Below are 12,108 nucleotides of genomic sequence, written 5' to 3'. Positions count from 1 at the left end.
CAGGCAGACTGAGCATTGCTGTGCCATTAGTGTAGGAGCACATGACCATCTGGCAGTTCAAAACAGAGCGTTCAGAACAGGAGGAAACCTGAGGTTTTTGCTCACAGTGATTTCTTATAAATGCTTTAACCTCATTTTTTGAAACTTTGGCCATGTTTAACATGAACATCCAACATTATAACATTGTAAATAAGTCATAAAATGTGGAGAAGCTAAGGCCATTGTACATATCAAGGTACAGCGTAGCGTGTGAAGTTGATGCTTCCTTTGCAAATGACTTTACTTTACTCTTGTGACCAGAGAGTAATCACAGCCTTTTTGATTATCTGAAAATCTTGTTTTATCACATCGCAAATGTAATTAATCATTCAGCCCTAGAAGTAACCTCTTTAAATGCGCATATTACACTTTTTCACATCAATGATAAATTAATTGTATTTCATTTATAAACTCCTGGAGTTTAAAAGCTGCTGTGTTCCAGACATTTCGAGAAAAAAGTTGTAATAGCGTATTATGAGAATAACATTTAATGAGAATTAATATTTTCGCTACCTGCCCTTTGGCCTGCGTTTATTGCTTTCCTGACAGACACAGAGCTGGATGAGACAATGAGGTGCAATACAGTTCACCTGTCCACATTTCATGACCTGATTAAATTAATCACCACTGAAACTTCCACCGTAGGGAAAAATAAGTTACTCCTTTACAAATAACGTTACAGCTGCTTGAGGCAACTAACGTTAGTCTCTGCAATAGAAGGGCTGAAAGGTTTCATTTTCTGAGTAACATTACCCAACATCTTCCTACAAACACTTTGCCTTTAGTAACAGCTTATCATCCTTGAACACAGAGCTTGACTGTCTCCACATCATACCTTAAGGGCTCAGATAACTACAGCACTTGGTGCAAAGTACATCAGTGTGTTAGCCAGCTAACTTAACTTCAGTTAACGTTAGCTTTTCTGTCAATGTTACTGCGTCTGACAACAGACAGCCAAAATTTGACTTTTTTACTTACCAGACCAAACAGCAGCTAACAAGGAGCAGCCCCGGACTTCAAATAATAGCTATTGATGACTTTCTTGCATAGGTTTCAATCACTTGTATAAGTTACTTTTTAGCTATTAGTTAACGTTGGCAAAACAGTAACGTTAACGTAATGTTAACTGGCCTGCCTCCACATACTGACAAAGTCATCCCAGAGCACCGTTGTAAAAATAAAAGTTGAAGAACAGGGAAAAAAAAATAATCCGGGTTATCTCAAATTTGTAAATTGTGTTAATTAGTTTTGCCCAGTTACTTACAAATTCGTCTCGCAGGTGACCTTCTAAAAGTTTCCGTTAACAGCTCTGGCCTGAAATTAGGACATTGACGTCAGACGCTGCGTGCCTCTGTCGACTAAGTTATATTGATTTATGATTTTAATATTGAATTTTCCTGCACTTTCTGGGAATTACATGAATAAATGTGTCGTTTTGTCTTTTTTTTTTTTTTTTTTCTTTACTTTGTACATGTACCCCTGATTGACAGATTTGTGTATATACTGCTATGTGTTCTCTAAAATAAAAGTAATAAAATTACAATTTAGATATAAATATTTACTCAAACATTGATCGTTTTTTGGGGGGGCACTATTCCAGGGCATGTACTGTGTGGTAAACCTATGGTATAGTACCACAGATTTTGTGATACCTTACCACATAATTTGCTTTACTTGTGGTACTGTAAGATTGTACCACATTAATACCATAGGAACATTTTCTAGTACCACAGGACATTTTTACAGGGGTCTCCCGCCCAACTATCCATGAGTCGATAAATAGATGGATAGATATTTGTGGATTTTATCTTTCAATCGTTAATTTCAATTCACCTTTTTATTTGTTCAGACCTGCTGGCTGAATGTAGGAAAACAGAATTTGTGGACCCAAATGCAGCCACAGAGTCCCAGTCAATTGTGAAAACGTACAGGTGCAACAAGAATGTCCATAAATCCAAAAGAAAGTAATCCACAAGAAACTGGGAGACATGATAGTTTCAGGAGAAATAGTAACAGGAGACTAACTAAAGAGTGAACTAGAAACACACACACTCCTTTTAGAAACACACTAACATACAAACAAGGAATTGGCCACCACTTAAAGACAGACAACCACTTAAATACACAAACTAATTACACACGTGACACTAAAAGCCTCGAATATACTCTGGAGCAGAAACGGACGCAGACTACTTCTGTTTATACTACTTTCTGGAGTCAGCTTGGCGGACACGTTCCACACATGCGCAGTAGATCGGTTGGTGCCCTAGTAGCGCTAATCGCGCCAGGTCCCCGCTGTCACAAAAAAATAGGTGCACGCAGATATCTGCAAAGACCCTACGCCTACCCCCTCTGATGATTTTTTTCGTTACAGACCCTTGCGTACTTGTGCACGCGGGAAGTATAATCCTTGCATTAGACAATCAAGGACAAGCACAGGAAGTAGAACATGACAAGAGACACTAGGCCAGACAAACTAAAACAGAAAGCAAAGATAACTGAAACACACAAGGAACCAAGTCACAAAATGAAACATAACCCAGATAACAAATTTGACTAGCTGACAAAAACCAACAAAAATAAAGAACATAGAGATAGTAAACAAGACTAGGAACACTGATGAACTCATAACAAGAAAACATTACTAAAAATGACCAAAGTAACATACACATACTACAGAGAAGAGCAAACACAAGCGCAGGGAATTAACCCAGAAACTAATACAAAATACACCCAACCCAAACCTGTGACATTATTGAATGAATGTAAAACAACAATATTGCCCAAGCTACAAATAAATTACAAAAGAACAATTTCATATTCCATACAGTTCATTAAATAAAGTAAATGAAATAACAAAACAGTAAGCATGTGTCATGGAAGGAGAGATGTCTTTCCATCTAAATCATGGTCGATCATGGATGATATTCAAATAGATGGGCCAATAGTTAGAGAGAAGCCTGGAGCGGGCACAGAAGAGACTTCAGTGTTATCTTCAGTTAAGATGTCAGAACAGTAGGGACAGATGCCTGTACAACTAAACCCTGATATTTTCTGGGGTTGCAGACTGGAAATGGTATGTCATGAGTGTGAGTCCTCATCCAGTGATCAAAATGTTTACTTTACACATGAATGAGCGGAACACGTTCTGTCCAGTGGACAGAGCTTATGGGTGCAGTGTGGCGGGAAGGTTAGCAGCACAATCCCATGCTCCTTGCGAAAATTCAGTACAGACACGAGAAGCATGGTTATCCAACAAAAGGAGGACCTTGGGTTCCAGCGATGGCTTTGTGTGGTGGGCAAACTGGCACAGGACATCTACAAACTCCTCCCCCCTGCATCCATTCTGATCCACTGGCCACAGGAAAAGAAACGGAAGAGAATTCCTTGTGCATAGACAGCAACAGTCACTAGCCCCCCTCTCTCACCGGAGGTCATGGCACCAATCTGGAGTAGCCTTTTGAAAGCTAGTTACGGTTGTAACTCCTGTTTCATCTGTTAAAGAGATTTTTAACTCCAAAACTATACCTGTCATAAACACTGCCCAAATTATGTAACAAAGTGCCCATATTTTGCTTGTTGGAAGCTTGTTGCTCAGGCCTCAATTGTTAACCGTGGATTCCTGATGACCATTGTGGGGTTGTCCTTTAGGAAAGACGCCATCCAGTCCTTTTCTGCTATCACGGATGTTTTCCAGGACTCACGGTACATACAATTAAATTGCACTAGAAGGCAAGCTTTTGGCCTTGTATCAACAGTTCAGGCTGGTGGTGGTGGGGGATGTTTTCTTGGCACACTTTGGACCCCTTAATACCAACTGAGCATCTTTTTAAACGTGACAGCCTACCTCCACAGTCACCAGATCTCAATCCAATTTAGCAACTGTGGGATGTGGTGGAACGGGAGATTCGCATCATGCACATCCATGATGCGTGATGCTATCATGTCAATATGGACTAAAGTCTCTCAGGAATGTTTCCAACACCTTGTTGAAAGCATGCCACAAAGAATTAAGAGGGTCCAACCCAGTACTAGTAAGGTGTAGCTGTGGTCAGTGAGTGTACCTTGTCACGATCTGGCTCATGGACCATGACAAAATATTGAGACACACCACAGGCCTACTAAAAGTTTAACAAAAGTAATTTATTTTTAACAAAGAATAAACAATAAATTTTACTATAACAAACCAAAATATGTCATGTGAAAATCAGTCCAGTCAGTAGTATTAGGTGTGGGTGAGTGAACGTATAGTGAAGGTGTTGAAATGTAGAAATAAAACAACAAGAACTCAAAATGACCGACGGCACATCCTTGACGGGGGACGCCTCTGCCGACGAAGAAAAGAGAAGAGTGAGGGGGAAGAGCGCGCGCCGAAACTGCACTAGTGCCGGCTTAAATAATCTGCACACCCTGGGGCCCTCAGGTGTTCACGATTACCTAATAAGAAGCACAGAGAGAGTTATACAAGACAACCCTACAGGGGTCGTCACAACCTAACATTTTTTTTAAAAGGGCAGTATGTAGTTTTTCAATGGAATTACTACTGGGCAATGATTAACATTTTTAATCGCACTTTTAATATAAATGCACTGCTATATACACAAGTGCAATAACATGTGGTTTGCAAACACTTTAAACAAGTAAGGTGCTTTTTACCAGCAGTATTCCCTTTACACAGTAGCAATAAAATGTTTCTTGTAAATCTCAACTTAAACAATTAATGTAATTAAATATTAAACTAAAGCTGTTTGCCACTGCCAGGGCGTTACCTTTTTATAGCTTGTTGCCATCAGAATCCAGTTTTCTTGTGTTTTTTTTTCTGAACAGGTATCAGCAGAGACATTTTTCTTGTCAGGGAGTAGCAGAAACAGTCTGTGTTCATAAGCAAGTGTCCCTGTTAGTGAAGTGGTCGCCTCACACACATGCCCGCCCGCTGCCAATGTTGAATTGTCTTGAACTTTTTGTATGTGTTTGGGTGGGTGATATGCAGGCTGATTAACATCCCACCCCTCCTGTGACGCATGTGTATTCAGAGCCAGTGAGCAATGGACTTTCAAAATAATAATTAAATAAATAAAAAACTGTTAAAGTGCGATAAAATAATTGTCAGCGGTGCAGTTAAGATAGCTATAGGCGTGTGCTTGTACACGTGCTCGCTTGAACTCATGAGGGAGCATAATCCGAAACACAACCACTTTCATCCAGAAATCCTGCAACAAATGCAGGAACACCAGCATGCAGGCTGTGGCTTTTTACTCAGACATGTGCAGGCACTGTTACTCCAATGTTCCCATCTCAGAGGCAGCCACAAATCAGCACAATCCTCCCGGAAGAACCAGAGTATTGGCAAAACCATAATAAACCTAAATTGATCGTTACAAAGCGAACAGCGGCAGTTCTACCACAGCGTTAGCCTACACTGATGCAGCCAGCTAACGATCGCTCCACATTTCCTTTTTGCCTTTACATCCTTTTCTTGCAGGCAAAATCAACAGTGGTACACAGGATAGTAACATGGGTTGCGTTAGTTGGTGAAGTAATGTGCAAAGTGATATAACGTTGCACTGCGTAACATTAGCAACTGCCCGGCGTTAGCTGGCGAGCTAACGTAACTTTCTCTGTGTTTCTCCAGCATTACTAATGCTCACTTTGTTCTTACTCGACATCATCTGAACATATGCCGTCTGATGGGCTTCAGCACATAAAACTTAAGTTTTGTTTTGTATAAATATGTGGAATCTGTGTTGTGCTGTGAGCCAGTTGTTTTATGGTTTGTGGACTGCATGTCGTTAGCTGCCGCATTGTCGCTGTAGTACGAGAGGCTTGGGAGCACGCACAGGGCTGAATCCGACCCGGAGACCCCACATTAAAAGCAGAATAGTGGCTGATGCAAGCAACAGAAAACGTGTGTGTGTGTGTGTGAGAGATGTTGCAAACTTGGAAAGTGATGGGGGGTTTTTTTGTTGTTTTTTTTTTTCATAAATGTGTGACAATAGCGTAATGTAAAAGAATAGGCCTATTAAAGTTTTTTACTTGTAGGTTAATCTTGGAAATTAAAGTCCGTCTCGGATTATTACTCCTGTTCTGGCTCTTTTTTTTTTAATTTATTTATTTTTTTTAATAATTACTATGGACCTTGTGTAGTTGTATCTTTACATCTTTATCATATTACACATAAGAAGAGTCCATAAAATAGATAATAGAGATTTGAAGTACAATAAGAACACTGAAGATAATGAGGCTACAAATTTACTCAGTGTGATGCCAACAAGCCTCCCTGGCTTTGTCAGCCGCCACAATATAAGATTTGTCCGTTAATGTGTCTTTAAACTCCTCACATACGGAGCATGCGCCGTTGCTAAAAACTCTGCCTGAACGGCCGAACACCCCCCTTTTATGTGAACGCACACCAACTCCAATTAAGTTAACACCAGGTTAACATTAACTGAACTAACCAACATCTTATTCAACATCGTAGTACCGTTTAACACCAGTGTAGGCGGTCAGGGTTTGTCAACCCTGAGTTTGCTTGATAACCCTGAGTTGACTCGGACTAGGTTGAACTCCGTTTGTAGTACAGGTCACAGCTTTGCGTTGCGTCCTGTCTGCTACTCGGGGCAGGGTGTTTTGAACGATTAGCGATGCAGCGGGTGGGGGGATTATGGTAGGTTGTAGTTACGGTAGTTACTCGCACATTGTGCAAATTTTAATTATAATAATTATATCACCAGCAGGCATTTATAAATGCGGTTGTACCAGGCACTACATGCCATCCTATACAGAGACTAGAAAGCCAGAGTGCGTTAGTTTACAGCGTTGAAGTTGATGGAACACAAAAGTTCAAACCCCTATCTGTAGAACACAGTAGTTCACTATAATACCTAGATCTGAAAACATGAATGGCACATACTCTGAAAAAGGGAAATGAATAAAAATAGGAAGTAAAATAAACAATGCTCCAAAAAAGGAGATACACTACCAAGCATAAGAGTGTCATGTTTTCAGTTTCAGAGTATAAACAGTTTAGATGAACATTTTAGATTCAGGAATTTACTTAAGGCTACACTGCCTTTCCTTAGTCTGTTTAAATGCAAAATTTATAAAATCGCCAGGCTTTCTTAGCTGAATATGTAGCTACTTTTGCTTTGCTCAATACTGGTACTAAAAATAGAGGAAACCTTTACAGGTGCTTACCTGGTGTTGCAATGTTTGATGTGGTTTTCTAAAATACACAACGGCACTTCTTGGTTGCACATGTTGCATTTTTGTTTCAACTCCTGCACACCTTCATCCTAAAATGTAATTTACAGAGATTGGGATGGGGAACATAAAGAACATGGGAAGAACTAACGAACAAATTTATAACTTTTACCTTTGGCACATCCCCATTCAGGGGGAGGTCTGCCTGTAATGGCACAATGTATGCCACAGCCTTGTTCAAACTGCTTCGGTTCTTGAAATTATCTGCAGTATAGCCCCCTGGTGGCATGATGATGTCAATGAGCTGCTTTCTCCTGCAGCAGCGCATCAGTTTAAAGCCTCCTTTAATGGAGGAAAGGCCCTTTCGAGTATGCTGATAAACTCCATTGAGAAACCTTGCACATCAGTAAATGTTTTGCTTGGTTTTTTTTTTTTTCCCCACCAAGCCCACTTGCCTGGAAGCACATTGTTTCCTCCAAGTTTGAAGTATACCGGGTGTTCATGCGAGCACAGCAGAAAAACTTGTTCTCCCATGGCTGGGTTTGTTTATTTGGATGTTTCCGCTAACCTTTAGGGTACGGCTGGAAAAGCCGACTCAGAGTGGCCCTTACTGAGTCCACCCGGCCCAAAGGAAAATGTGCCATAGAGGGGGGTGAGACCTGGTCTGTGTGATATGCTGTCAGTCTAGTGGTCAGTAAACTAGTCTGACTAGGTGCGCCTGTCTGTCCAGCTGCCAGTCCTGGGGTCAGTAAACTAGTCTGTCCAGAAGTCGAGGAGGAGGGTGGTGCTGCTGGCTGTGTGGCTTGATTCCGTAGAAGCTGGCTCAATTCCATAAGAATCTGAGTTGCCCTGTATCATTGAAAAATAGAAGACATGAAAATAATCAAATATCTCTTTAGGTAAACGGCTTATGGCAGCTGCGTTCAGAATCAGAAAAACGTCGCTCCCCGAGGGGATATTCTTGAGTCAGTTACTACCATTGCACATCAGGAAACGAGAGATCTTGGTAACTTTATATTATCTCTCTTCCTTAATGCTTTGAGTGGCTACAGCAGATTCTAGGTAAAACACTATATATATATATATATATATGAGAGAGAGAGTTTTCCACGCATATATAATAAAATAATAGTGTGGAAAATGTACAGTGTTTTACAGTATGTTATATGACAGAAATGTAATGATGATTAATTGTAAGCGGGGTTCAAGCCTCCCGGCGCAAGCCGCCCTCCCTGGCCCCGCGGAGGGCATGCGAGTCGGCCCGGGCGCCCCGCCATCGTGCTGCATAAGGTACCCACGTTTGGTGGTGTTGGGCCATTCCAAACAGAGGCAAAACATCCTGCCTTTGAAAATGCCATAGGAATGAATGGGATTTAGTGAGAGATTTGAGGTGTGATCAGGGCCCCATGGGACTTGTGGTTATGGAGATATAAAATGCATGTAAGTCAATGGGATTTTTTTTGAATAGCGCCAACTAGCGGCTAACTGCACCAAATTTTGCACAGCCCCTCAGGGGGACATACCACATAAGGTCCTCAAGTTTTGTGTTGATCGGCCTTTCCAAGCCAGAGATATGTTATACTTCATGGTTTTAGCGTTTTCGCAAATATTTGTTAGCTTGTAATTGGGACATTTTTTGTCGGATGAAAATTCCCTCTACAAACTTTCTTCAGCTTGGTCCAGAGATGGTCCGTGCCAAGTTTCGTGTCGATCGGACTTGTGGCTTCGGAGGAGTTAATTAAAAGGTTTTCACGATTTCGCCAAATGAAAACGTCATCGCACAGAGGCGTGCCCTATACGATCGGATTTGGCAGCATCCCCCAAACACGTAGACGTAAGGTTTATGAATGTGCAATGTAGTGAGCCATAGTTATCCTGCAAAATGTCCTTTGGTTGAAAATCCCATTGAAATGAATGGGGTATTTGAGCTTCGATTATAGCGCCACCTTTTGGCCGTAGTGCACCAAGGTTTTTCAGTTATCGCGATGTGCGAAATGGGCGTGGCCTATACCATTAGATTGAGCTCGATCCCCCGAACGCGTCAATATAAGATTTTTGATATGTGCCTTCGTATGCGCGAGTTCTGGGGCAAAACAGCAAAAGAATGTGTTATAGCGCCTCCTAGTGGTAGAAGTGTGCAGATTTTTGCGCCTGAGGTACTCTTGGGGCTGTGAACCTACCCTGTGAGTTTCGCGTCTGTAGCCGTTACCGTGTAGGCTGCAGTATCACTTTTACGTACGGAAGAGAAAAAAAAAATAAAAACCTTAGCGATAGGGTTCCCAGCCGCTTCGCTGTACTGGAAACCATGATGCCTTGCATTCGCGGGTTCCCAGCCCACTTCAGGCTTGGACCTCTATTAAATAGTAGTAATGAGTACAGATAGTGTTGAGATTGAATGAATTAAAAATCATTAAAAATGGCATTAGTGGACAGACAGTAGAGAATTTTTCACATCAGTTAATGAAATACTGCGCTACCAGGTCTATGGGGGTAGTTACGTTTTAATATTATTTGTGTGAACAGATGAGCGATCTGTGTGTAAATGTGTAATCTGTAAATATAAAACACAAGCACAAACACAAAATGAAGATATGTAAACTCAAAAAAAAATTTTGCAAATAGAAAACAAGTTCCACAAATAATAAAAATATCTGTGAATATATTTAATAGTTTACAAATAAATGAACCACATTTGTGAATATCTTAACATTTACAACTTTCAAACAGGCATTTGTGAGTCCCGCCTGTATTTGTCGATCTCAGTTCTTCACACACTCGTGTCATTCGTCTGTTTTCGGAGACCACGTGATAATGCCTGCTGACGCCCGCTGATAACGTCATTTCCACATTTCAAAGTAAAACGGCCTCCGAACTGCCTGAATGTGCGAGCTTGTTGCTATCGCGAAGGAAATATCAGCTGCTGTTTCAGCCAAATGTGAATGCAGACTGAAATTCAACCGTGTTGTTGTGTCGGGAGAGGCATCGATTCAAACCAGCGGTGAGTAAGAAATAGTACAATTATATAATATAACAATGTATTAAGCTATGAGCACAGGGAAAGTCCGCTAGCCGCTAGGCTAATTTCAGCAGTTTGAAAACGGCACAGGCTCTAGCTAATGATGGTGTTTAGCAAAAAGCAAACTAAGACTATGAGCCGAATGTTTGTTAAAAGTTGGTGTGACCTATGTTCGTTAGTGGACTGTACTGAATTTACATATAACCATATACTTTTTTCTTAGTTATGCCAAAAGCCGAGTGGAAATCAGTGGTAGTTCCTGTGGTCAACACCAGTATGAAGTGGACAAAAAGAACAACGAAACAATAAAATTAAGAATTTATAAGTCCTTCAGATATAAATCACAGTTTAATGCAAACAGCGCCAAAGACCGTCGGAGGTGTGCACATAACAGAGATCCATGATCTCTGTTACTGGTCTGGGACTAGTGTTGACCCTGTATCCGACGCATTTCACCGCTGCTGATAAATGAATGAATGACTGAATGAATGACCACGCTACTTAAATTTCACACGCTCATCAATATGACTGCAATATTGATTTTCACCGGCACACTGTGCAGCAACACATCGCTGGTTTGGCTCTCTGTGTGTCCTGTGATCGCAAAGCGAGTGTGTGTGCCAGTGAGAGAGAGAGCGAGCGGTAGAACGTGACAGTGAAAGTTAGCGGAGGAAAATATTGAAGTTACAAGGCATGTGCAGTGTATGTCAGTCTGTCTGTTAAGTCTGTTTCCGCAACTGCTAGCCAACATCTCCCCTGTAAAGCATGTAGTTGTATTTTTTTGACAGCAATGTAAGGTTAACGTTAGCTAAATTAGGAATGAGTAATGTTAATTAGTTGCGTGTCATTACTATTTACCTAAACTGGTGTCCTGTACACAGACTGTAATGTCGCATCCTGATAGTTAAGTTAAATTATATTTCATTTTCCAGAGGAGTCAAGAGGAGTGACAACTGGTTGTTAAAGGAAGGACGCTGGTGACCACAGAGGAGCTGAGGCTAGTTTAGTTCACATCCCTAATTTACTTGTCATTTTAAGCAAATTAAATGCTTGGTAATTATCCAGAAATCACAGAAGAAAAAAAAAGATGCATCAAAATGGATCGCTGACCTCTGAACTGTAATCAAATCGAATCTTAAGGTGCCAAGAGATTCCCACCCTAACTGCCCAAATATTATTCTCTTTCAATTACTTTTAAATGTCCTTTATAATGTCCTTTTAAAACGCGGTTGTCTCCAGTTGTCTAGTGCATCTGTTAGGGCTTGTCCAAATGGTCACCGCTCTTCCACCATGATCACCGTAAGTTGTGTTTTTGTGTTCAAAACTCATACAGATTGTTCATAAAGTGAAGAAACATAAATAAGTTGTTTTCCTGCGCAAAAGATGTGCTACGTTACTTAAAGCAAACAATTACGTGTTATACGTTCTTATAATTAGTTCATGTGATATTATGTCCACCTGTAATAAATTATACAGGGATGGACATTTTAACACTTTACTTAAAGAAAGACATGTTAACATTAAACGTTACTATAAGCTATTATTCCATTTTATATCACTAATTCTAAATTTTGACTAAAGTGTATTCATAACGAGGCAGAGTTGGTGGTTATAATGTGTCATGGAACATGGTCGGAGATTCTTGGCGCACAGTGGTATAAACTGGTATTACTATTAAAACATTAAATCAAAAAGTCAGTGACTTATGAACTTTGCAATACAGCCTAATGCATGTTTTTAAGTGATTATAACAACTGTTATAATGTCTTATGGAAGCATTATATCGTGTTATAAATAAATGCATAAGTCATTATAGCGATGACCTTCATAGAAAGTGTTACCGAACTTATCAG

The 12,108-nt window shown here is 40.5% G+C and overlaps 1 long non-coding RNA gene across 1 annotated transcript; it reads right to left on the bottom strand.

Moving 5' to 3' along the window:
* Window positions 1-4,161: 4,161 nt before the first annotated feature.
* On the bottom strand, window positions 4,162-4,947 carry LOC123973276. Its single transcript, XR_006825589.1, has 2 exons — window positions 4,809-4,947; window positions 4,162-4,476 (listed from the first exon to the last, which is right to left on the bottom strand). It is a non-coding gene; the product is annotated as an uncharacterized LOC123973276 (long non-coding RNA).
* Between the last annotated feature and the right edge of the window lie 7,161 nt (window positions 4,948-12,108).

Source organism: Micropterus dolomieu, linkage group LG07 (assembly GCF_021292245.1).
Source record: "Micropterus dolomieu isolate WLL.071019.BEF.003 ecotype Adirondacks linkage group LG07, ASM2129224v1, whole genome shotgun sequence".
Lineage (NCBI taxonomy): Eukaryota > Metazoa > Chordata > Actinopteri > Centrarchiformes > Centrarchidae > Micropterus > Micropterus dolomieu.
The sequence above is the reverse complement of the archived record's forward strand: the minus strand, read 5'-3'. Positions and strand labels throughout refer to the sequence as shown.